Here is a 26,525-nt window from a genome sequence, read left to right as displayed (position 1 = left end):
TGAAATTCTGTTCAAAAATAGTGGAAACCGGAGATATAAAAGATGTCAGTTGTTTTGACAGAGGTCTTTGACAAGGGAGTTGGGGAGGACTTGGGTAGGCTGGGTCCTGCTGTAGGAAAGTTCTTGTGTAATGTGGGTAGGTAGCTTAATTAAGACCAGGTCTTGCTGACAAGATATTCCTTGTGAAGCAGAAAGGTGCAACTGTTAAAGGCAATTCAACTCTAGAGTGAGTTATGTTGCGCAGAGAATGGAATTGGTTCCATATAATACAGCTGAATATGTAGCATTGATGAAAACTTAGAATTAAGTTTATGTAAGTGCATGTTTAGTGACCATATAAATGTGAACTTACGTTCTTTGCAGTGGGAGTAATGGAAACTCTGTGAATATTTACTGTTGAACTATGGAAAAGTGCAGTTATTGGACAAAATTCATTTTATTACATATCGGTTCTAACAGCCTTACTTTTAACCTGAAGTGTTACTGTAAACAGAAATGTGGGACTTGATTTGAGAGGTGCATAAATTTCAGTTCACCAGTAGCTAAATGGCACCATTTTCTTCTGAATTTTGCTTTTTAAATTTTTCAGTCTAGCCCTGAATAAACATTCTGACAATTTTATCATGTTAAATTGTTTAAAGCAGAAAGATTTTACAAACCTTGTATCTAAGGTTTGCTAAAAATCTTCATGTGACCCTGCTTTGTGCCTACTAACACAATCTTGTGTGTGTTGTCTTGTTGTAAAGAAAATCCAAAATAAAATTAGGATGATGAATTAATGATATACACAAGTAATGTTCTTGGTAATCAGGCTCTAAGGCTGTCTGCTAGCCTATTTTGTAGCTTATTTGTGCTGTCCTAGCATAGTAATTAGTATCAGTTAATTTTGAAAGATTTTTCTCCTAAGAAGATGGCTTCAGAATTTGATTTGCATATGATTTATTGATGTATTTATATCTTTTTGATATGCTTCAATTGGACATGACAGTTTTTATTTTTTCGTTTATTTTTAAGAAGTCAGAGAATTCATGCTCCCAACGCAGACCTTCCCAACTGCACAGAACAACTTTTTTACCATGCATCTGTTTAACTTATTTCAAAGCAAGTATTTTTAGTAAAAATTACAGTCCAAACAAGAAAGCACTTTGTGAATAAATACAACAATCTGGCAGGAAGATTAGAAATTGTCTGTGTTTCATTTGGCCAAATTTGTAAAGATGCCAGGAGCAGGCAGACAGTTTTAGATGGCAAAGTGTATATTTGGTTTCTGAGGTTAGTCCTGAATTAGCACACAGTACTGTATTGTCGTCACAGCTGTGGCTGTCAAGGTTAGGAAGAGGTGTGATCCCTCAATAGCACAGCTGACCTGGCGAGAGACCTTAATGCAGCTATTCTAGGAGAAGAAATAAGCCCCTGTGCCTCTGCTGGTATGACTCTTGGTTGGAGAAAGACAGAGGTTGCCTTGGCTGCAGTGCTATAAAACTCAGCTTCACTGCTGCAGCTGCATTAGAAGTACTTGAAAAATTTTTTATATGTCATACAAGTATTCATACAGTATCCCTGTGTGTTGGTAATTTGAGGTAGGTTTGCCTTTGTTCCGTAGACCGTGCTTGCTCATACAGGCCTAGGCCTTTCTTAAAGGAGTTACAGCTCTTCCCATGGTAGCATAAGGCCCTGTGACTGTGGTAAGTCATGCCTTTTAGGTATGAATGGCAAGGGAGTGAGTTGGAGGGAAGGGATTCTTGGGGAGGAAAAACATAAAGAATTCATTGACTGGCATTTGCCACAGTTCTAGAATATGATTTTAATATTATAAGATAGAAAGATGCCTTGTCTGTGGAAGGAGGTTCAGCTGGAGAGCATCACTGGCTTGGAGTTGCAGGCTCCTGTTTTGGAAGCCCCTCAGGGATACCCAGTTGGGGGATGTAACCAAAATACTTCTTAGATAAAAGCAAAGTAAAATTTCTTCTTTGTTAAATAGTGAGTAAAAGTCACTGATATTTCTTTCATTTGTTCTTAAGTTAAAGACTGGGGATTTGTTTTGCTTTCAAAACCAGGAGATGCCATTTTTTTCAGCAGGAGCAAGAGAAGGCTTTAGAAGACGGTGTTGGTGGCTGCATGTAATTCTGATGGAATGTATATTATAGTCAGCAGATTTCAGATCCTTTTAGTGAACAATGATTTGAGTAAAATTTTGATTCTTCCTAGCAATTTTTACTGGGAAAAAAACCCCAAAAGTTTCTGGAATTGCAGAGCAAGTAAAACAAAAGTAATTTCTTTTGGGACTCAGCTGTTTGAGTGTCAGTGGTATAACATGAAACACTGTTTTTTTCCTGTTGATAAAACCATAGCAATTATTTTATTAGCAAAGGTGGCACAAATGTTATACTGTGCTGTGAGTCAAACTGCAGCTTTGAGCAGATACAGTGATCCTCACTGATGCGTGCTATATATATGTAATTGTTCTTGAAATCTGTGGGACAGATGTATTTAGTAAAGGATTTACTTAATGAAAGTAGTACTGAGTTGTGTGACAAAACTAAGTCTTTCATTAGTGGCAGTGCAGACACTGTGTTTAGTGTTAACTTCTCTTGACCTGTGATACCAAATCGTTCTGGTATGTGTAGTGACCTTTTTCCAAGGGGAAAAGGTTGTGTTAAGTTCTGCCTATTTGAAGAGAATTTTGTGTGGTGACATGGTGAAAGAACAATCATGTTCTTCCACAGTCAGGTTAAGTTGGGGTTTGGTTTGGAATGTAAGAGTAAACAAGTAATCCAGAATATGTTAATACAATATTGTGGTACAGGTGTAAACAAAAGATGTCTGTCTTTTTGCTGGACTTCTTTTGACTTAGCTCCAAGACTAGTAGAATCTTGTGAAAATGCCTTCATCTATTCCAGTTTCAGTTTGCTTTAAGAAATAACTACTGCTATTTCCAAGGTACAGAACAGAAGCTCGTAAGTTAATTTTTAAATATTTCTTCCTGAAAGGGATACATCTAATGCATTCCAGTTTCCTTGGTCAATTTGGAATGCAATGTGTTAATTGGGGAATATGTGAGCTATTTTCTGTGTGTGTGCTCTAATACACTGTCCTTGACCTTGAATCATTTCTCTGGAAACTCTGAAAAAAAAGATTGAGCTAAAGAAGTAAAATAGCTGTCTTTCAAGACCACTGAAGTTGAGAAAGCTTTGTAAATCATCTCCTGCCTTTAATTCAGGCTTTCTAAAATATAGCTAATCTGTATTTCAAGAGAATGTAAGTATTTAAGAGTGATTTCAAGATATGAAAATAAAGCTTGTGTATACTATCTTATGTAATTGTGAATGATAGGATAAATGTAATTGGACAATGTTAATACTGCTTCAGAATTGATTAATTTTTTAAGGAAAATAATTGCTAATCACTTACTGTCGCAATTTTGACAACAAGAAATCTTTTATGCAGGAGTGTTGTATTTGGTTCATGTAACAAAATTTTCCATTGTTTGTTTTAGGTCAATTTTCATGTTTCTTGTGTTCCATTTTCCCCTTAATTTCAAGACTTTCCTCACTTCCAAGAAAACAATTTTCATTTTCAAAGCTTCCATTCCTTTTAGAAAGTTTTTCCATCTTTGCATATGATCTGATGTTTTGGTATGTACCAATGTTTGAGTTTGAGCCGCTTGTCATGCCAGCAGCTGATGCCTGCATTTGCTCTCTCTCCCTGTATGCTAACTTTCAGAGGTGAACTATGATTAAAACTCAAAATCTGTGCGTGAGGGTAGGCTGGGGCTGTTGGGATGGAGAACATCAGACAAACTGGTTTCCCTAAAAATCATTAGCTAGTTGCTGCATTTTGCTGTATCATTTGCTTTTATAAATGTCCCTGTTAAAATAAAACCATTACTTAAGCCTCTGGTCAAGTTCTAATTAAAAAAATTCAAGTGAAAAAATATCCTAAACTGTCACATGCAGTTCTTAGTGTTGAAGGATGAACTATAGTAGATGGCCTACTCTAAGATAAGTCTTCATGGGTTCAATTTAAGTTTCACCTGCTATCTAGGTAATTAGTGATGTCAAGATAAAGTGTGACATTTTGTAGTAGTGTAAATATGAATGCAAAGTTACAGTAGTATAGGAAAGCAGCTGACATTTCTTAACTTGCTTTCCGTTTAGCTTATTTTCTGCCGGGGTTAGGTAGGAGAATTTACTGTATCTTTAAAAAAACCCAGAAGCCAAATCAAAAAAAGGACCACACTATTTTAACTGACAAAAGCTATCCTATTTTATGAATATGCTGTCTGTGACATGAACTAATTGGAAATCTTAAAAAGCTTTCATGTGCAGCATGGATACAGATTTAATGTGAATTCTGATTGCCTGGAATGCAGTCAGCCTGACAGCACGTGAATACTTGAGTGCTGTCCAACAACTGCACTTGTTCTGAGAGATCTGTCTCCTTGAACTTCCAGTTTTTCCTCTTGGTTTACTGTCCAAGACGACATATGTAAAATGTTCTCAGCTGGGTATGTATGCAACCCTTGATGTGGCTTCATAACCTTCTGTGACCTGGATCACTAGCGATGTTGGCTGGTGCTGTACACTGGTTTGCATTCTCCTTCCAGCTACATGACAATTACCATGATTTATGTGATGGCCTTGCGGCACATTACTGTACTGTTCTCTGAAGCAGCAACATGCATCCAGTCTTTGTTGCCTTGGCCCTGCTGTGGAGGGCTGGAAAGTCTGGAAAAGCTGAGATATAAATCACTATCTTAAAATAGTTGTTTTCTGACTGAATTCTGTGCAAGTGTGCAAACAGACTGGAGGATTTGAGCCTTCTAATAGTAACTACAGTGTAGAGAATTCTTCTGTGGTTAAGTCAGAACTGATAAAAGGCCTGCTATAAGAGCTGAGTGGGCATACAAAAGACTTCTCTGATGTGACACAATTCAGTATAGACTAAAGAGTCTCTTAATGTTTAGGAGGATTTTTACCAACACTTTATTAAATACTTCTGAAAAGTGAAAACCAAATTGTCAAAGAGGGCAGATTTCAGCAGCGTTTAAAGTGTATTTTGAAGTAATTGTGATGCACACTATAACATGCTTTAGATAGGAGAGTGTGATTTTTTAATTTGTCGCTTTAAAGTTTATTTATTTATTTACCATTTTTTTCAATCTAAGCCTCCATTCCTCTTTACAAGTGAATGTATTTGACAGTCTTGAAATACCTGAAGTTCTGCTTTGGAAATGCAAGGGCAATGGCTGAAAAAGTTTGACGCTAATTGGAAGTATGCAGTAAAACCTGTCAGTAAGTTTAAAATTGCACTAGTAGAGCTAGCCGATCAGATAAATAGGAAGCTCATTTACTGAATTAATGTTCCAAAAATTCAGGTGATTTACCTTTTTTCTTAGTTTATTTAACAATCCACCTGTTTACATAAGTCATCTTTCATTGTTAGTTGGTGTCAGACCTTTAATACATTTTGGGATCATTGGAAAAATAACAGGGGAAATGGCATAGTAAGATATTTCACAGAAGTACATGTTAATATATATTTTTGTGTTTTTTTTCTTTATTTTTTCACAAAAGTTATTTGCATTCAAAGGATTGTTTTAAAGGCCTGAAAAATCAACTGTTGTGTAACTGTATGACTTCGAAGAAATTAGACACTTTTTTGTATGTGTGCCAAGTTTAACTGCTAGCTGGCTACTGACAGCCGATAGTAATGCAGTGACACTGCAGGAACTATGCAGGAATTGTGCAGCTGTCTACAATGTTTAATTTACACTGACTAATGGAATAAAAAACATTAGACCATCAAGGCATTTAAAACTGGATAAACACTTATAGGATGTGACACAAATATACAGCCGGTAACAGAGTAGAGGATCAAATCTGCATATATTCTAATTATTTAGTGTTTTTAAGCTTGTGTTAAAAGCTTAGCTTTGTGTTAAAGGCTTCAGCAGTGGCTCTCAGATTTATTTCTGTATGCTTAGGGTTTGACTCTTCTTTTATGACCTGCCTTCTTTTTGCATAGCAATGTTCCTTTATATGTGCAAGGCCTAGTGGCAGCACAAACTTTTTAAACTCATTGCTTCTAGCTTACTCTTGTCAAAAGTGGCTTCTGAGCTTTATTATTAGTTTTTTATTTCTACATTCAACTTCGATATTTTGACTAGGCTGAAGTGCATGGAGCACTGGTCCATATTCAGTGATTAATGATGGGATTAATAGTATGTTTGTCAGTAGTATAAATAAATACAGGTAGTGTGGTCTTTAGAGTTTCATAAGCTTACTTGTTGGTCCTTTCTATCACTTATGTGAAGCTGTGACTATGAAAGGATAGCAAATAAAATCTGTGTTAAGAATTCTTTACCAAATGCACTTACAGATAATCATCTAGGATATTCTGGAAAATGTGAGGAAATCAGTTGAGTGGAGAACTGTACTGTAAGCTGTTGGTTGCTTCCGCACCAGTTCCATCAGACTTTGCTCTCCTATTGGTGGAATACAATGCAGTGTTTTGGGAGGATGGAAAATAGTCTTAGTAAAACACTCATTTGCATATTTACAAAGCTGGTCTTAGTGACCATGCTTGCTGGATTAAACGTGGTTTGTTCTTCTTTAGGACAATTCTGCAGAGTCTGCTGATTTTAAAAGTTCAAGAATAGGGAAAAATCAATAGCTTAAATGAATTGTGTAATATAATGTGTAAAGAAGAAAAAGAACTGGAACACTTTTATTCTGAAGTACGTTTATTACCACTGACAGCTGGGACAACTGGCTGTGCTGCTGCTGTGGTACATGCAAAATGAGTCTCAGTTCTTCCACTGATTTAGATCGTAAACTGAAACCTTGCAAACTGTGTATGGTTAGTGTCCTGGGGATAAAGTATCAAGTATATTATATTCTGTTTCTGGATTTAGTGTAGCTATATTATACAGAAGCCCAAAACTTCAACTTTGCTTCCTCCACAGCAGGAGGATGACATAAAATGCACAGCTGTTTTTTTATCTTTTTGTATTGCAAGCCATGATATGTGAGAGCACAATCATGCAGCTTTCCTGGTCAAATATGAATGCATGAATTAATAGAGGTGAATTCAGCTCAATGTGCTAATGCATGAATGGCAGGCAGTGACTAAGACTGGGACATGGTGTAACAGATGCTGTGACAGTCTGATGGGATAAGGAAGCTGAGAATAAATTTATTAGTCATATGTATAAATTTTAGAAGCAGGGTACCACTTAGTTTTACTGACAGTTTTGAGTGATCAGTTTTTAAATTGTCATGTATCCTGGCAGTAGTTTACCGGTTTGATTTCTAGGTAATTTTCTAGATGATAAATGTGGCTGTTTGGTATTAGGGAGCAAAGAGGAGTTTAGGAGCAAACAAGAGTTTGTCTTACTGAATAATATATGCTTAATGAGAAGAAAGACGGTAAAATGCTGAGTAAAATGCTTTATAGATGAGATGCCAAGAAGATAAGTGGGGAAGTGGTATTTCCTAGGGTAAGATAGAGGTCAAAGACCTCAGTAGATGCCTGATGAGGTATATTTAAGGAGGATGTAGTCTGAATGACTGTCCCCCCTATACGCTCTACTTTTAATGGGCATTATCAAAAGCATGGAAGCTGATAGACTTTTTCCTACAAAAAGAAACACAGCATTCAAGATGGGAAATAGGTTAGCGAACAGTAACTTAGCTCTTCTATAGCTTTTGATACTGTTAAATAATTTTAAGTTAGGAAATGGGTGTCCTCTCACTTTTTCAACCTTTTGTTCCAGTTTGTTTTATAAATAAGAGATATCTGATGCACAAAGGTAATGCTTCCATTTTTCAGATAATGGTGACCTGTGTATTTGAAGGGTGTTTGTCAGATTTTACTTTAGCAGAAGGTATTTATGTTAAAATATGATGAAAGCCTGACTGATGGTATAACAAAACCAGTGACTTCATCTTGTACAACTGTTTGAAAGAGATTTTTTCATAGCATTAAATTTTCATTGATAAAATAGTAACTGAATTTATTTCACTATAAGTTTTTTACAAATTGTAATTTAATTCTCCTGAACAGACATTAAATGGCTTAGTTTTAAAGCACTGTATATTGTAAGAAGGACTTGGTTTCTTATTTTGGCCCCCTCCCCCCAGTAGTGAATATTTATGGCACCCAGACTTGTGAACAACAGATTTTTTTTTTCCCCAGAACTTATATATTGTCCTGACCTGGGATGGGGAGTGCAGACAAGAATCTGATGAAGAGTGATACACAACTTCATTGGACAGTTCTTCAGACAAAAGTAGGAAGGGGAAAGAGGAAGACAACTGTCAGAGTTGCTGCAGTGGTGATCAGAAGGACTAGGGAAGTTTTTCCTGCTGATAAGAGGCCATATGGAAGACAAACTTAAACACTGGTAGGGGGTATAAGTGGTAAAGACCAAAAATGTAGGACAGATGTGAGCATTGTAATCTCAGTACTGAAGAGATACAAAGTCTTGTTGTACTTAAAAGGAAGGACTTGTGTCTGTCCAGCAGGACAAGGAAGGGTGCTGCTGTTGTCAGAAAGCTGAATATTCCTAGTATGTAGAAAACACTTAAGAGAGCAAGATGTCAGTAAGATCAAAGTTGCTCCTTTCTGATACTCAAAGTGTGAAATGATAGCTACTGAAATGTTAGAATGGATGAGTGGAAATACATGTGAATCATGGGCTTGTGCTTCAGTTAATCATGCCTGTTATATCTATCTTCCCCTCCCTCATTGAATAACAAAAGGAGGTAGAGATCAAGTGCTGAGAAACACTTAAAAAAAATTCTGCGAAAGCAGAGGAAGATGACTGAGCAATGAGACACTAAGCTGTGATTTTAGGAAGTAAAATGAGAAGCACAAAAATCTATGGAAGTCTGAAGTTCTGGAGGGGAATCAACATCTTCTGGGAAGTGCTGAAAGATACATGAACCTGAATCCAGAAGACGTTGCCACTGGGGACCATGGTGAGAACCATCCCAGTGTGATACACTGCGCTGGAACCAGCAAGGGCCCAATGGCAGAACCACATTCCAGGCAAGGGCCTTGGTGTACTCAGTGACTTCGTTGTGGGAGTGAGAGGGTGATGTGGGACAAGATGGTGGTGTGATATAATGAAAGCACCTCAGGCAATAGTTAATGGGTGAGTGAGGTGGGAGAATCAGCAGCATTAGAGTGCAAGGAGTGTCTGTGTATTAGCCTGGCACATGTAGCTTGATTGGTAGGCATGGGGAGCTTTTGTATAGCTATGCTTTGCTCCAGGAGCCTAGGAGGTATAGCATGTCCTGCAGCCTTGGTAAGGCACAAAGTCTCGTGAGCCTGGGGTTTGGGGTGTGTGATGTTTGTACATGACAAAGTCAAGAGGAGATCCACTTGTATTGTGGTTGATGCTGGTTTGAAGTATCAGAAGCAGAGTGGGGATGCTCTGTTTGTACTGTGGGCTGGAGGTGGGACTGCTGCAGAAGTAGACTGCAATTTAATCTTCATCAGTAGCTGGGTACAAATAATGTGAGTCAGCAGCAGCATTTTTAATGCAGGCTGGAGAGACCTTTGACGGGCTTGTTCTCTGCAGTGCGCACTGCCCTCACACCATATTCTCTGCATTGACCAGCTCCTCATGCACTAGTAAAAGCAGCTTTGGTCAGCTGCTTTCTGTCAGGAATGGGTATATATGCAAGCAGGGGGCTCTTGAAATGTTTGTGTGCTGTAGGTGTGGAACAGTGGTGTCCAGTGTGCTGCTGACGGCATGTAGGCCCTGATATGGTACAGTAACACAGGGTCCCCACTGGCTTGAGAGATACATGTCAGCTGTTTGGAGGGTCTTGTACCAGCTTGCAAAACCTGTGTAAGTGTGGTGTGCTGTACAAGGCCCATGATCCGTAGTTTCTGATATTTGTAAATATGGATTTCAGGCACATCTTCAGGCCTGGTATCTGTCTTCTTCTTAAGGCTGGTAACCTTAGATTGCCTGACAAAGATTCTAAGTGACAAAGGCCTTAAACTCTGCAAGAAGTTGTAACTACATTTCCAGTTGCTCCTTTTCTTAGGTCTGAGGCGCGTTACTGGTTGACCAAGCTTGCTGCCCTAAGAAAAGCTGCTGATACGGAAGCACAGAAGTACAGTGTGTCTGTGAGCATGGGAATTCTCCAAGAGCCTGTTCCAGCAGGCTTGCAATCTCTTGTCACTCAGTGAACTCCTCCAAGGACAGACTACAAAACAGGCCTATCAAAATAATTCTTTTCCATGGTGAAATACTTGTCATGAGTATGGTAAATAAAAGAACTGACTCATTTGTTGAGCCATGGCTCATTTACTTCTCTGTGCCTCATTGTGTAACTCTGAACAGAAAATGCACATTGCTGTGCTTATAAACTTGTATTTTGGAAAGGTTTTCTGTGATTGCCATTTGCGAACTTCATTGTGAAGACCGCTATGTTATTCACCCTGAAGTTACGTGATTGCTTTAGCTGGGCTTAAATGCAGGCTGCTGTCAAAGGAACACTGCAGTTCTCAGGCTTTCAGCTTGTGCCAGGGAGCTGCATGGTGAGCCAGATGACTGGCCTGCTTACAAATTCAGATCTTGCTTGGTGGGTTTTACCTGGTTTGTTGGCCAAGAAAATGCTACTCTTGAGTAAGGGAGAGAAAATTGCAAGAGGGGGCACTGAGAATGGCAGGGCTCCTTTCTGTCTGTCACACTTAGACTGGCCTAAAGTGGACATGAAGCCCTAAGTGCTGCCTGGGGAAAGGAGGTAGGTATCTGCTGTGCTTGGGAGTTCACCTATGGCAAGAGGCAACATTTTTATTTCAGAGTCATGAGGACAGGCCTTTCCTGAGCTTGAGCTCTGTGTTAGGCATATATGAGTGAGCTATTTTCCATATCACTTCATCCACAGTGTTGTTTTTTGTTTGTTTGGTTTTGGTTTTTTTGTTTGTTTGTTTTGTGGCACAAAATCTTGGCTAAATGGCGAGTACCTCTCCCACACTTCATCAGTGGTTAAAAGAAAGCCAGACAAATGATTACTTCAAGAAGGAAAGGGGAAGGAAATAACTAACCATTTAATCCAACTGTGCAAATTCATATCTGTCTTTATTTGCATAGCTGTGGAAAAAGGTATTTTTTGCCTTCAAAGGTCATACATTTCCTCTTCTTTTGTGGCAGTGCTGAACTTCAGCATACTTACAATATAGATTTTAGAAGTAATTTTTCTTATTATTATGCTGTTTTTTGGTGTCCAAATCATGTGTTTTGTGTTTATTTTCATCATAGCTGTTGACCTGTTTATTTTTATCATATCTGTTGCAAAGTAAGTGTTCACAGCTTTTTGTGTGACTAGACCTGCTGAGCCAACATAACTAAGAATGAGAAGTCTCTTCTTTGCTTCTTGATCTACTGCCGCTCAAGAATCACTGGAGGTTGAAGGATTGTAGTGGTGTAGCAGAGACTTCAGGTGTCTGACATGGTCTATTTTTTTTTACTGGTAATAATGCTTGAGAAAGGACTGATGAAATACAGTGTGGAGATTTCAAGCTGAGTTTGTAGGCCGGGCTTGTAGATGAGAAAAAGCCTTACTGCTTGTAAAATAAGTATTTTTGATATGGATTTACTGAGAGTCTGAAACAGCTTTGTGGTGTTCCAGTGTCATTACTGCTTGCCCAAGTAGAACAGTAATAGAGCAGAATGGTGCTTTTGTATAACTTCTGTAGTGTGGAAGCTAAATGACAGCTGCTTTGGTAAGTGAGGTGTGTTTACTGAAATGATCTGTTTTCAGGACTCAAAGTCAATGTGTGATCTATTCCAGATGGAATTAACTAATGCAGAGCTTCATTTGCCCGTAACTGGTGGAGAGAAGAAGTGCATGAAAGCCTTGTTGCATACTTCACAGTGCAGATGAGGACATTTTTAGGGCAGAAATGGCTTCCTTTACCATAAAAAGAGATTTTTTTGTGGTACTTGCCTGTCGGGGAGAGAGTGCTTTGGCTTTCTCAACTGCTTGCATGGTGGGAGATCAAAGTTTATTACTGGCTTGCTTTTAGCAGTAGCCTGCCTTAGTGAAGAAGTATTCATCTGGGTTGCTCACTTCTAGAGGCTTCCTACAGTTCTGACTAGGCAGTTGTTGGCTGTGAGACTGTTACAGGCATTTATGAGCAGGACACAGGGTCCTTAAGTTATGAAATGCTTAAGCAGGGTTCTTTACCTCTCTAGATTGTCTCCTGGAAGAAGGGAGCCTGCATAACCTCCAACCCTAACTGAAGTGTCTAGATCCTTCCAAATCTCTGCAGATGGTATTTGTTGTGCATGCTTGTCTAGGCTCCCAAGTTAAACATTTCTTATTTGAGGAAAGGGAAGTTATGTAGTACGGTATCTTTCCTGCTCTATAGCTCCACTGCTAATTGTATAAAATTGGATGTGTAGTTTCTGTCATGACTTATTTTAGGCCATTCAGAGATATTTAATGTGGTACTTTGGAAGCTGACTATGACTTCTGCAAGCCAGGTTTGTTAAAGAAGTACCAGTTTGAGCTCTTGTCTGCTTAGGAGAATGGAAAGCACCCAGGTGTATCAGTCTTTTAGTTTTTGTACCAATTGCTGTGGTTTCAAGGTCATCTTGTTTTTGACTCCTCCATCTCTATTCCTACTTCTGCTTTGCTATTTTGAAGACAAGTACAATCAGGGGAAATTGGCTGTTCAGAACAGGTTTTTGAGCTATACACAGTGCTGTTGCTCACGTGAAACTAACAAATAGGAGAAAGAACAATCCCCATGGGTAATGCAGGAGGATTTTTAAACACAGTCAAATACAACAAAAGCATTCCATTTTGAAGCTTGGGTAAGTTATATTCAAGCACAATCCCAGTAAGGAAGGGACCTGGGTGAAGGAAGAGGAGAGGAGCAGAGCTTATAGACATCCTGTATCTTCATGAAATTCTGAAGTTACTTCCTGTACTTTAATTTCTATATTTGCACAAATCCAAGATTGTAATTTTAATTAATGTAATTCTAGAAAAAGTATTTTGTTCATTTTACTCATAATTTGGTATATTTTATCTTTAATCTGGGGAAAACTTTTTTTTGCATTTGTTTTACTGGAAACTCAAAACAGGATTATAAATCTGCAATTTTTATGTGCTGCAGTTGAGTGAGTCTCTATAATACTACTAAATGTAAAACTTACTTGGATTGGGGTTTCTTGATGGAACAGGTCCAAGTAAATGGTCTCATTGCAGCTCTTGGGTTGATTGAAAAAGAGTCTACCACTAAATCCCATGAATTTAAGTCTTTGCATACAGATTTGCTTGCAAGTTCAGAATTTTGTGGAACTGGTTCAGGAATCTTGACTCTGCACTTGCCATCCTTGCCAAAGTCCTCCAGAAGCATTATGTAAATAATCTCACACCAGCTGTAGGTGAGAATGCTGCCTGTGGGTGCATGGCCAGAAGCTGCTGTGTTTCAGCTAGCTGCTCACTGTAGTTTCCTCTCTTCAGACCTTTATCTTTCACCTTTCTGAAAGACACCTGACCACTTCCTACCAAGGACTAAAGTTCTGTTGGGTGGCTATCCACAGGGCAATTTCCATGGAATGGTGAATGTGCCATCAGCTGTGCTTGTGCATAGTTTCTTCTGTTGCCGCAGTAGGTGTGAAGTTATGCAAGATTGTTTGACCTAGTAGAGAAGTTTAAGACAACTCTTGGATTTAAGATTTGAACATATGAGCAGGGGCTCCTGCTGGTTTCAGATTACTACCATTTCTAAAACTGTTACTGTAATTTTGTCACCTTAGGTGATGTTTGAATTCAGGCTAAAGTTACTGTGGTTATGTTGTGCAGATAGTAGGTGTAGTTCATCTAGTAGTTTCCCTAAATGTATTCATCTTTAAAGACAAACTTGTGTGCAAACTAGGAACTGAGATTCATGAAATTACTTTTAGTGTGCAATTTCTGTGAAATGGCATCCCAGAAAAGCTTAGTGTGCACACTGATTTGATAAGCTTCCATCAAGATTAATATGTCACAGAGTCAGGATGCAAATACTGGAGCTGTTTTAGCTCATGTACTTGGGCAGAAACAACAGGCACAAAATTAATTAGTGTGGGAAATGTCCTTTAATAATTATCTTCCCAAGTACAATGCAGCACTGGGTAATAAAGAAAATAGAAGATGTTTTGTGCATAATCATTGAAACCTTTACTATTGGGAGGCCTCAGAACATAAAGGTCATTTAAATCACATGTATGAAACTTACTTTTAGATAGGAGTGTCTGTTCATGACTTAGACCATTGTGAACACTTAGTAAATTGAGGCATTAAAAGCAGATTGTCAGTTTTAGAAATACTAGCATCCCTCAGTTAAGGAAAAATATGTATAGATTGATGAATTATGATGAATATACAGGTTTACACTGTGTTTCTTACTGAACTTCATGATAGTTTCAGTTCATTTCTGTGTTTTTCTTACCCCTCCCATGTAGTAATGAAGAGATGGAAAAACAAAGATAAACCCAGACTGAAAGCAGTTTACTATGAAAAGACAGCTGCAGTTTAAGCCACATATTTGTAAGTGACACTGATCTCCAGAGATGCAGTGGTTGTGAATATTTTGAAATCTTTCAATTCTTAATTGCTAAAATCTTGAAATGTATTCCTGATTACTGCAGGCTTTTTTTATCTTGTTACATTCTGATTATTATGGATACAGTTTGACACATCTTTATTAAGCCTATTTTAATTTGATTCATACAGAGAGGATGAACTGAATGCAAAGGGGGAACCTCTCCTGAAGACTGGAGTGGCTTCATTCAGCCTGGTCACTCAGCAAAAAATGTATTTCCTCAGAAAAGTGGATAAAGTATGTGTGCTGTATCTTGGTCATCATTTGAAGTTATACCTGAAATGATACATCACACTGGAAACTACTATAATTGTGAGGTTATTCAAGAGAAAAAACATGGCAGGCGAATGGAATCTGTGATTTTTAAAAAGTTCACTGAAATTTACTAAGTTCTTGAGCATGCCTGAGAAGTAGAATAACGTATTTATTCTCTTGACAGTGTTCAGAGTTGATTTATTGTTAGATTCTTGTTAGATTTATATCAGTTCACCTAGTCCACTTAAAGGATGAGCAAGACCTCTAGGAAAATCTTCATTAGCCCTGGGTAATATGAAATGATGACTGTGCTTCTCATTTCATATTAGCAGTTAGCAGGAAGACTCGCTATAATTTGGCATTCTGAAGTTAATTACATTTACTGTGCTGTCTGCACAGGCTAATTTTGAAGGCTTATAAGATTAGGTGTGGGAGGAAGGGGAAAAAAAATCTTTCAGAATATATTGAAATGGTTATGTGTTTTGGAGACTTTTGTGCATTATAAATACAGAAACTACTTGCCAGCTTTTGTTTTTTGCCAGTAGTAATAGGTTTTTCATACATCCACAGCTGTTTATTGTTTGAACAGCTGACAAAAACTCATGCTTTCAGAGGTAAGGTGAGCTGGCTTCTGGGTAGAACAAAGACCTTTGTCAGAGTAGGAAAGACCTGCCCTCCCCACTCCCAGAACACAGATGTAAAGGCAGCTGGCAGCATGAGTGCAGGTCGGAAACATATCTGTAAACTTAATTCCCCCAGCTGTGGTGTTACTGAAGTGCAAGGATTTATTTTTGTTTTACTATCCTTAAGGATTTTAATATTTAGCAAATAAAACTGTATGCTTTTGTATGCTGCTTTTTGGATTGTATAAAAAGCTTTAATGCACAGAGAATAATTATTAAAAAGGAGGAATGGACATGCTTGCACACGTGGCGTGATTTGTCTTGTGGTGAGGAATGGGGGAGTCATTGGGGTTAAACTAGATTAAATAAATAAACCCTGTAGGTCCTACAGCCCTTGGGTTTCCCTGAATTCAGCATTATGTGGGAGTGTTATCGAAATACTCATTCAAAATAAGCAACCCCTGATGTTTGTAAACTGGTATCTGATGTGCTTGGTTTTGTAATCTCCTTCCATAGACATGATACTGCTTATTTTGCATATGTGTTATTACTTAGATAACCTTAAAGGAATGCTACTTGCCCCCTCAATTATTCTGAGTGCCTAAACCATTACCACAAAGTCTTGATCTAGCTGTGTGTGACTACTTTAGCTCCAGTGTTTTGTTTATTCTGCCTTTTCACTCTGGCTCAGCAACAGTGTTTGGAGAGAACTTTATTAGGGAGAAATGCTTCTTCTGCTTTGAAGGGTAGCTGCCACAAAATCAAGTCAGGATCTTCATGCACAAAGAAAAGGAATTTGAATGCAACAAGAAGGCTGCCCAATTGCACTGTGCAGGATAAATGGCATATAGAAAGTGGTATTTTCCACAGATGGACCAAGGTAGTGTTGTACTTTGAACTTGTTTGTTTGCTAAAAGTAAATTGCTTTTCCTTGGGGAACAAAATGAAAAAGTCTTTATCACAACCTTCAAAATTTCTTGAAGAACAAAACAAAGTTTTTATCACTGCCTTTGTAACTGGCAACCAGTTGTTTTTATACTTCAGTTTATAAACTGTTATGAATTTGCCAGTCTGAAAAATAATAGAAACTAGTTTCTTTTTTAATTTGAAAGGCATTTCTAACATGCCATGCTGCCACTTTTAAAATAGGTGCTAATGAATGCTTTGGAAGTCTTCCTTGAAAAAAAAAAATAAATTAATGTTTAGTTTAGTTTAAACTTAGCTGAGTTACGATCTCAAATAAAATAACTGATACTTAATATTAAACCAAAAATTTTTGAAAATCAAATTCACTAATTAAAATAAACTATTACACTGTATTAATTAAACTACATTTTTTATCTAGTTCCATTTTGCCCCAGTTATGAAGTCTTAAAAATGTTATGGTTCTCAGTTCTGTCTTGCATATAGAAGACACTGAGCTTAGTTACAGCAGACTTGAGTGTTTAGGTTGCTTTTTTTACAGAAGACAAGTGCATCCACTGAAAATAGAAAACAATTTAAAACTGGTTACAACCACCATTTTCAAAGCTTCTTAGACTGTTATAAAATCACTTCATTTTGCAATTATTCAACTACATTGCCTGTAAGGAGTGAAAGCTAGTAAGAATTTAGGATTCTTAAAGGGCATAGTAATGCATTTTGAAAACTGTTTAGAACAGTTCACTGACATGTACAGGGTTGTCAAAGCAAAGCAGGCTCAACACTAAATGATACAATGATTTCACTGTTCAAAATGTTCTGTGTTAGTGAGAAAGCCAAGCTGACTTTTGACACAGGAAGATAATGGATGACAATCACTGATTACCCCAGTAAGTCAAAATGACACATCTCTAATTGTAGACTTAACACTCTTTTGTTTCCGTTTCTTTAATCTTGCTTGTGGCAAAAAATGTCAGCTTCTTAAGGCACTTTTTGGGTTATGTAGAACAGAATTTCTGGAAGTCAATGATCATTTGGGATTCTCTTTGGCTGCATATTGGTATCATGATGTTCCCCTTCCTGCTTTTCTGACCCTCTCTCCAGATTACTGGTTTGTACTGTGTTCATCATCTGCTGCAAATAAATATTGGATGAAGTTTCTTTTCCGTGACTTTCACTTAGAGTTTTTCATAACTTGTGTAATTTGAAATCTTCATTGTGTTCTTTTTGAGTTTGATGCTTAGATCTGTTCTTTTTTCTTACTGCATTTTTTATGGATTGGTTTTGAAACTTTGTAAAGGGGGGAATCTATTAGTCTTGAAATACAGTTCATTCAGTGAAGATCTGTATGCAGTAATGCTTACTAAAAGCTGCAGTTTGCTTTTGCAATTTGATTGGTCTCTGTAGAAAGACTGGGGCTTGGTTGTCCTGCGCTGTTGTCCATGTTGTATGTCACTGGACATTGCTGCACTAACATAGCTTTGGCTGCATCTGCAGTTGAAGAACATGAAACCTTGCAATGTTGAGTCTTAAACTGAGTTTGCAAGAGTTCCATGTGCTGTAATGCATATACTACTAATATGGAACATAATGAAAGATCAAGTGCTTGCAGAATTTACATCTAATTTTCAAAATGGTGAAGTCAGGTTTGTAGAGTATTTTGTACCTAAGTTTGTACGCAAGCATATAGCTCAGCAGCAGTTATGCAGCTAATAACTTTGTGCATGTTTGTATTTGTTGGCACTAAAATGTCTTTTAAAAAACACAATACAGGTCATCACTGATTTCTTTCAAGAAATTACTGTTCCATGAAGAATAAGATTCTTAAAACAAAAACGCTACCCCTTTTCTTTTGAGCTTTTAGATATTTTGTCATTAAACACTTGTCATTGTGTTTGCTGGCACCTGAATTTACATTCTAGAATTTTTTGACAGTTATCAATAGAGCTTAACACTATTGTCTCCTTGGGTTGTATTGTAGTGTGGATTTTTTTCATTTATTTTTGTCTTTTTTCTCTCTTAAGTGATTAGGTGAGAATTGAAACTCTTTAGTCTATTTTAAATTTTTTTTTTGGCAGAGTTAATCTAGGAAGAAAAATAGTTCTGTCTCTGGGATTTTGAACTCTCAATCAAGGCTGAAGAATATTGACTGTAGCATTCCAGGACTAGCCTGCTTATGAAACTGTTGGGGCAATAAATGTAGGGTCTTAGAGAAATCAGTAATTTTATCTGACTCCTTCCCAAGATTTCTGTCTAGTTTAAAGACGTGGCATACTGGTAAGGAAGAGGGTGATGGTCACTAAGACATAATTTACTTCTGCTTAGGAGGAACTTCCTGTGTTTCCCATAATCTGGTCACTGGGCATCACAGACAAGAGTGTAGCTCAATTTTCTTTATGCTCTCCATTTAGGTACTTGTACAGATTGATGAGACCTCCCTGAGCCTTCTTGTCACCAGAGTGACCAGACCAAGCAGTCACAGCCTGTTTTTTACTTGATGAGGTGCTTCATAAAGTAAAATCACCTTTGTGGCCCTGTGCTGGACTCACTTGAGTAGGTCCATGTGTGTCTTGTAATAGGGAACCCAGCCCTGGACACAGCACCTTCAGGTGTGGCCTCAGTAGTGCTAAGCAGAGGGGTCACATTCCTTGACCAGCTGGTGACACTCCTCCTCTTGCAGCCCAGGATACCACTAGCTGCCTTTGCTTCAAATAACAATCAGAAGAGAGCATTTTAACTGGTTCTTGTTTCAGACCCTTAAACCCAAACAAAAGTGAAATGAAAGCCCTTAAAAATCAATCATAACTCTGCAATTACCAGCCAGTGTAACTGGAACAGTTTCCTTCTTAACAGGAGTTAGTTTTCAAGCTTGAGGTTTTAACACCAGCACTAACACTGTTCTCTTAGTGGATAGAGGTCAGACTTGATGCTCCTTTAATTTGTGATGAGTTACAAAGTTAATGAATCAATTGCATATTCTCTGTTAGCATGTTTTCTCTCTACCAGTTATAGTTGTTTCGATGATTTGCTTGGATTTCTGCTTACTGGAACTTGGTTGCTTTAGTTCCCACAGATAAGAATCCTGAGGCATGAGGGTACTTATGTAAGTTTTACCTGGATTGCCTCTTTTTCACACTTCTCTGGTTCCCTCAGATTATCTTGAGCAGACTGAAGTGTGGGTAAGGAGGAATTGAGGCTATTTCTTGGAGAAGTTTTGGCTATTTTTTTTCTCCTCTATGCAATAAAAAAATCATGCTTTGCTTTTTATTATGTGCTTTTAATAGAACAAGAAGAAAGCTCTATAGTGGTTTACCTTCTGGTTTCATTACTGGCCTCAGCTGAAATGGAAACAGTGGTGGAGAAAGCTATCTGTCAGGATCTTGCCTTTTCTTTCCTTTCCTGATCTCCCTTTCATCAACAAATACCAGGATAGTTCTGACTATTCCAGAATGTAAATCAATGCTATGAAGAATCTCCTACAACTATGTGTTAACTAAACTCAAAAATGATAGCTGCAAAATGCATGAGTGGCTACTTTCTAGCCAAATGCTGAAAAATGTTTCAGTGCAGAACAGAGAATGCTGTGTAAGTAGTTTGCAAGTCTATGATTATTTACCCTTAATAAGTTTTATTTTTTACAGTTTATTACAGTTAGAGAAAATGTCAAGAAAAATAGTTGCAAAATTACATTTTAAAAGTGAAATTATTTAAGGTTTCCTTTCTTAACCACAGATCTTTTCTTGAAAGTGGTCCAGAGGTGCTCTGTTTTCAGTCTGTGTGACTTCCATGTACAGCAAGACTTGCAGCGTAAGCAATTTCATACAGGTGAAGGGATAACTAAATGCCAACTCTGCACTGACGACTTTTTCTGCTTTCATAATGAAAAGTTCAATCTAGAAGCTTGTTTCCAAATGGAGCAGCAGATAGCTGATCTGTGCTTCCTTCTGCTCTTTTCCTACTGTTTGAGAAGTAACTTATGTTTACAGAAGATAAATAGTTCAATAGAGTTTTAAAAAAAATAAAATGTTTTTTTTCCTAAAGTTTGGGTTTAGGGTGTGCTGTTGTTTCAGTTGTTCTTATAATAAAGTTTTGTTGTTCTGGTTTTTTGATTATGCTTGAGAAATTCAGGTTGTGTTTCAGAAGTGCATGGTTGGGAGTCCAGAAAGTAAGGATAAAACAGATACAGATACCACCTTGCAGTCAAAGTTTTAGTCCATGCTCTCAGAAGAAAATCTGAAGTACAGTAATGATAGAGCATCACAGATGTTTGGACGTAATTCCTCCTAAATAAAACAAAAAGAAGGAAGCTACAATTTCTTCTGGAAGTAAGGAAGCAGTGGACTTAGAACTCCAGTTTATGTGGCTGCACCTGTCTCAGAATTCTAATATATGCAAATCCTTATATTTTTAAAGTGGTCTTCCTTTAGGGGAACTTAGGCTTTATTTTCTGCTCTCTCCACCAGCAGTGAAGATCCTGTTACATCTTTGAATGTTCAGTGGAAAGCCTCAATCATGTTATGCCATTACCTCTGGATGTGTAAGGATGAAGTTGTAGCCACAACCTAATTGTCAAATACTTGCTACTTGTTGGCAGTATTTGTTACATCACCTGAACTGACTTGGAATCCCTGAAGTGTAGCTTTCATGCATACTCTAGAAGGTATATTGAACAAATAGTGATAAACTTTAAGGAAAAGATCATGCTAGAGGTGGCATGGCTGACTCTAAGTGCTTTAGAATACACTGCAGAACTATTTCTAATAGAAATTTCTAATATACTAATAGAAATAGATGTTGTGTTGAGCTTGAATGTAATACAAAGAATTCATGGTATTTAAAGATAAGTTCATATATTGTATAATGAATTACTGAAGATGTGAGACTAGATAAAAATGTTAAATGCTTGGTATGATGCCACACAGGAAAGTATCTCAAGTACAGCAGAAGACTCATGAATTATTACATTAGTGACAAGTAAGCTTTGTTCATTCATGTTCCCTTCACACTGTCAACATGTTCAACAAAGTATTTATTTCACAAATCTATTGATACAAATTTTTGCCCTGCATCTTCCTTAAAATTACTTTAATCAGTCTTCAAAATTGTTAGAAAATATCTGAGTACAAGGCAGCTAGAGCAAATTAGATTCTTTCAAGTAATAATAGATAAAAGAGAGTTTGGAGTTCTACAAATCCACGCTGAAATTAAATAGTAATGGATTTCAAGGATTGGAGAGCATCTTAATGGGTTTGTATTTAAACACCCAGCCAAATGAGATATATGGATATTTTCAGTCCAAAAGACGAAGTTATATAGGTCTAAGAAACTTGGTTTGACAGGGCTATTTGTGCAACCGTGTCTGTAGTGTTTTTGTTTTGGTTTGGTTTCTTCTTTTTTCCCCACTGAGGAAATTACCAACTAATAAATCAATCTTGCCTGCTTCTGTTCTAGTCCTGTGCCTCTACAGGACACTATCTTTGTCACTAGAGAATAGTATAAGTGAAGCAATATTGGAGTGTTTCTTACTTACAGGTTGTCTTTAGAAGTTCTGTACACTTTATACAGTTCTGTGTATAAAGATCTGTTTTGTCAAGGTGACAGAAGGGTATCATCATCAAAAGATGTAAGAAGGCAAATCAGTCTGTTGCTCTGGCTGTACATGCTTCAGGTCATTTTCTCTTAAGTAAGAGTGGCAGGATGGGCTAACTTCTTGCTTTTTCCTAAAATTTTTGGAAGACAGTATATAGTTTGGTGAGGTTCAAGCTTTGTTGAGGAGTTTTGTTTCTGTTCAGCCAGAACAGAGTCCCTGTCTTTACTTCAGTGCCCTTAGGTTAAGAAGTTGTTATTTCGTCCATGTCTCATGAGGCAGCTAGGATGAAGACTTATATCTTTCCCAATTCTCTCATTCTGTGCCAGGCAGTGAAACAGCAGGAGAAACTGGTTTGTGTACAACAGTAGATTCTACCTAGACGATTTCATTTGACAGGGAGGTGACACTCCTCTTCTAGCCAACATTCTCCTGAAGAGAGAAGATAAAATAAGAGAACTATTTTCCACCTTAGAAGTGGAAAGATCTTAGAAGAAGATATTACTGCAGCCAAATATGTCATTGTCACTGCAACCAAATCTGTCACAACGGTTAGTTAAATGTTTTGGTTTCACCTGTAAGCCATTTATGTCTTCACTTTCTACAATACTTAGTGAACTTGTCCCTTCAATCTCATGCTTGGCACATGAGACATGGAGTGGATTCTCAGTAGGAATTTTGGCATAGCTTTGGCTAATTTGTTAAAATTTATGCCCTTACATACTGACTTAAGTATGATACTAGATAAATTTGAGGTTGCTACCACCTCGTAATAAGACTGGAAAGGCTGCTCTTTGAAAAATACTTCTAAAAAGTTGCGTTCTCTGAAGTAACAGCAGTGAAGGTTTGAAGTAGAGACTTTTGATTATAACATAATCCATGAGAAATATGGTAGTTTAGGAACAGCAAGAAGCAAATTCTTTGTAAATGTTTCATATTTCATTATTGCTAAATCCTTTGTGTTAAAATGTAGGATACTTTTCTCCAAGGAAGATGGGTCTTGTGAGAAAACAGACACTGTTTGGGAACTATTTTTTTCCCTAAAGAACTTTGGAGAAGGTGACTTACACAAGGGTGGGTTGGGTTCTACATCTCAATTTTGCATGTCCAGTTTCTGATGTTTCGTTTGTTGGGAAGCTTCAAGAGGCTTCCCAAGAGTTGCTGTTTTGAGGTTGGGTGGCTGCTAGTGTGCTTTGAACTTCATTGTCCCAGTAGGACTGCCCCTTAACAGAAGCAGTCTGGATCAAACTCCCTGAGACCTCAGTACTGTTGTCATTAGCTTTGATGGTCTTTTCTGTTTTTAACATCCTATCCTTAATTTGGGATAAAATCCTTTAGTGTGCCACAATACTAATGACCCTTCTTCTCCACACAGCATTCTGTAAATGGAAATGAAATTCAATGCTTGGTTGTTAACTGGACATTATTACTGTAGGTGGTAGTGTTGCTGTGATGACATTCTGCAAGTTTTGGATTTTACTAGTGTCTCTTTTTTTTCTATAATGGCAGCTTTTCTTGGATAGTAAATGTGTTACCCATATTTTTGACATTTGTTGGATGGGATTTGAGTCACTCACTAATGCCTCCTAATTTTGCCATATGAAAGTTACCCTTCAGTGTTTCAATGCACTTGAATCATTGTTTATTTATTTTATTTTATGTTTTGTCTCAGTAATACCATTGTTTCCAAAGTTAGCTTTTCTATGTTGGTGCAAGGCAAGAATGTTTCAAACTTTCTTTGGAGCATTGAAATGTTATTAAGAAGGATTAATTGTTCAGAAGTGTCTTTTTGAACAGGTAGTGATCTAGCAGCTTATGAACTGTGTTTATTTTAAGTATCTGAATTTTTTTTTTTGTATAGCGATTTCTGTTATTCAATACACAGCTTTAGGATTGTGCTGCTGGAGCATAATATACTGTCTTTGTATTTTTGCATTTTTTTTAACCCTGTGATGATGACACTCTTTCAGTTGCAAGAGTTACCATTCTAAGTAGCTAAATATGCTTCCTTATAGGATATCGGTCTTTATCATGAACACTGTATTCTGGGCAGAAAGTACAATGAAGTTTTGAGTTTGAACTAGCACAGCATTTTTTAAGGGACAGAAGATAGCACAATAAACTCCAGCAGGTTGCATAAGTGGGGTTTATATCTCTTGCGGGTGCTTGACATTTGAAGAAGACACGTCTAACTCTTGTTAGATATTTACAAAACTGTTCTGAAAGAGAGTAACTAGCAGTGTGTACCCTGAACCATGTCCTAATGAAATGCAGAGGCGGAAACTTGGTGTTTTTCACTTGAAATTGTAGGGAGTAGAGTTGTGCGTTCAGAACATCTGTAGGTTGTGGAAGTGTTCCTGATCAGTACCTGGTGGTGTCTCCTAGCTGAGGGTAGTCATAGGAGTAAAAACTGTTCTGGGAAAGGTGTTCTTGTGTCATGTGGGTAATTTAACTGACATGTAGGTTCTGAGCTTTTTGCTTGGAAATGCAGTAGGGAGAGAATGAATGTTAATGGGATGTGTGTTTTCACTGACTTGAACAGAAGCTATTGCATTTTTAGTTTAGCCAATTTTATTTTGAAATGTACATTTTATACTAGTGTAAACCTGTTAAAATGGCCAAGATATGGTAAATGTTTGCAAGTACATTTTACCATGGGCTGTGGAACTCTGTATATGTTTTGTGATTCTGACTGGTTTCACTTAAGTTTTTTTCAATGTCAGTAGAAGCTGGAGTTGCTCTCAGCTGCTTTCTTATGTCTTTGGCTATTCCTTTTCTTATGCAGAAGTGGTTTGGTTTGGGTTTTCTTAATGTATGTCCTGGCGTGGTGATGTGGATCAAGGAATATAACTAGTGAAACATGGTAAAGTTTTTATCTTTTTTTTTTTATTTGGGTGGGGTTTTTTTCCCCCTCCTGGCTGGGTCCATTCATTGGTCAGATAAATGACCATGTAAAAACCACGGAGAAGAGTTTTGGTAAAACTTGATGAGACAGAAGAGGAACAAAAGTAAGCGTCAGTGGCTGGTACCATCTTCTGCCTTTTCCCTAACACTGAAAGTAATGCACAAGGTCACATCTGCAGGTATGTTAGCCTGAGGTGCTATGGATTTCCCAATCCTAATCCTAAACCATTAATAAAACATTTTATTACCTTATTTCTTCTAACCTGTGCTTATGCTAAATGTTTTTCTAAGGAGAAGTGGGGCGTCCCCTCTTTGTGTCTGGCTTACCCAGTTTCTCCTAGCTGGCTCTTAAATTACATTAGGCCTTGCTGGGGAAGCTTTTCTGAAAGACAAGATGGAAGGAGGAAAAACTAACCATCTCCTGCCACCCAAAACTAAAAGGAAGAACAGAAATACCTGACAAGTGTCCCTTTCCTTCAGGTGATTCCTTCAGAGATTTGATTTAGCTGACGTAGTTCTGCATGTAAAAAAGACCACGTAAAAGCTTTAGTGGACAAGCTTCTTCCTACTCCCATCTTTTGCTGATAGGAAAAAAAAAAAAAGAATGTATGCTGCTTTGCTTTCTGAAATATATTCAAGTTGGCTGGAAAATGTTCCCTCTGCAGTGTCCATCACTCTGTGTCAGAGTTCATGAAATAAGCTGATGCTTAAAGCTTTGATACGCCACAATGCAAGCTGGTAGCACTTGATTGTTTGTGTACTTGACTATCCATTGCAGGATACCTGTAGGAAGGAGAGAAATTAAGTTTTTTTTCAAATTCCCTTTTTTAGATCACTTATGAATGAAAATTGGTTTTGTAGATATGATCAAGAAGGAGATATTTTGAAAGGGCAGAGTTCACAGGAGAAAACATGTCTTAGTCTGCAAAAAAGAAATGCAAGACTTCACTTCGTCATTAAATAGAACTCAGAGTTGCCAGCTTTAAAAAGGGTGCAGTTTAGTACTGGAGTTTGGACTTTAAAAATATTAGCAATATATAAAATATAGGTATATATAGTGATTTATATTTATAAATACATATATATATATGAATATAATGATTTATATTTAATGGCAATAAAAATAGAAGCTATTTTTTGATTATAAGAACTGCTTTAGTATTTCTCTTTGGAGATGAGAATGAAGCTCCTAAATTGATAGTTTTAGTGATTGTAACTATTTGATCTTTAAGGTAAATTGTCCTTTTGCTTCCCTTCACTTCCTTTTTCATGTGTTGGGTTTTTTAGCTCTGGATTTCCTTTTCTATTAGAAGCTTTTTATAATCATCTGTTTTAAAAGAATAATTTATTTGGAGTTAAGTCATCATCTTTGGCTTGATAGTAGAGGAAATGTCAGTAGATGATTAAAGGGTTTTTTCAGTGCTTGAGTACACTGTCACTCCAGTATTTCCCTTTCATTTCTGCCATTAGCCATCTGTACTGTAGTCTATAGTATTTATTATTTTGTCCATTTTGTGCAAGATCCTGTGTAAACTCAATCAGTCCTAGCTCTGAAAAGTACATTCTTAAATTAGGATGCAAAAAGGTGCAGCAAAAAAAAAAAAAAAAAAAAA

At 37.4% G+C, this 26,525-nt stretch overlaps 1 protein-coding gene and 1 long non-coding RNA gene across 4 annotated transcripts in view; both read left to right on the top strand.

Annotated features, from left to right (window-relative positions):
* Positions 1-26,525, top strand: part of ZSWIM6 (zinc finger SWIM-type containing 6) — a 110,206-nt gene that overhangs the window by 2,506 nt on the left and 81,175 nt on the right. The gene's annotated exons all lie outside the window — the stretch shown is intronic.
* On the top strand, positions 7-26,525 carry LOC117243710. Its single transcript, XR_004495537.1, has 2 exons — positions 7-14,567; positions 14,754-26,525. It is a non-coding gene; the product is annotated as an uncharacterized LOC117243710 (long non-coding RNA).

The sequence above is a fragment of the Parus major genome, chromosome Z, assembly GCF_001522545.3.
Source record: "Parus major isolate Abel chromosome Z, Parus_major1.1, whole genome shotgun sequence".
In the NCBI taxonomy this organism is placed as follows: Eukaryota; Metazoa; Chordata; class Aves; order Passeriformes; family Paridae; genus Parus; species Parus major.
This window is presented reverse-complemented; position numbering and strand designations above follow the sequence as displayed.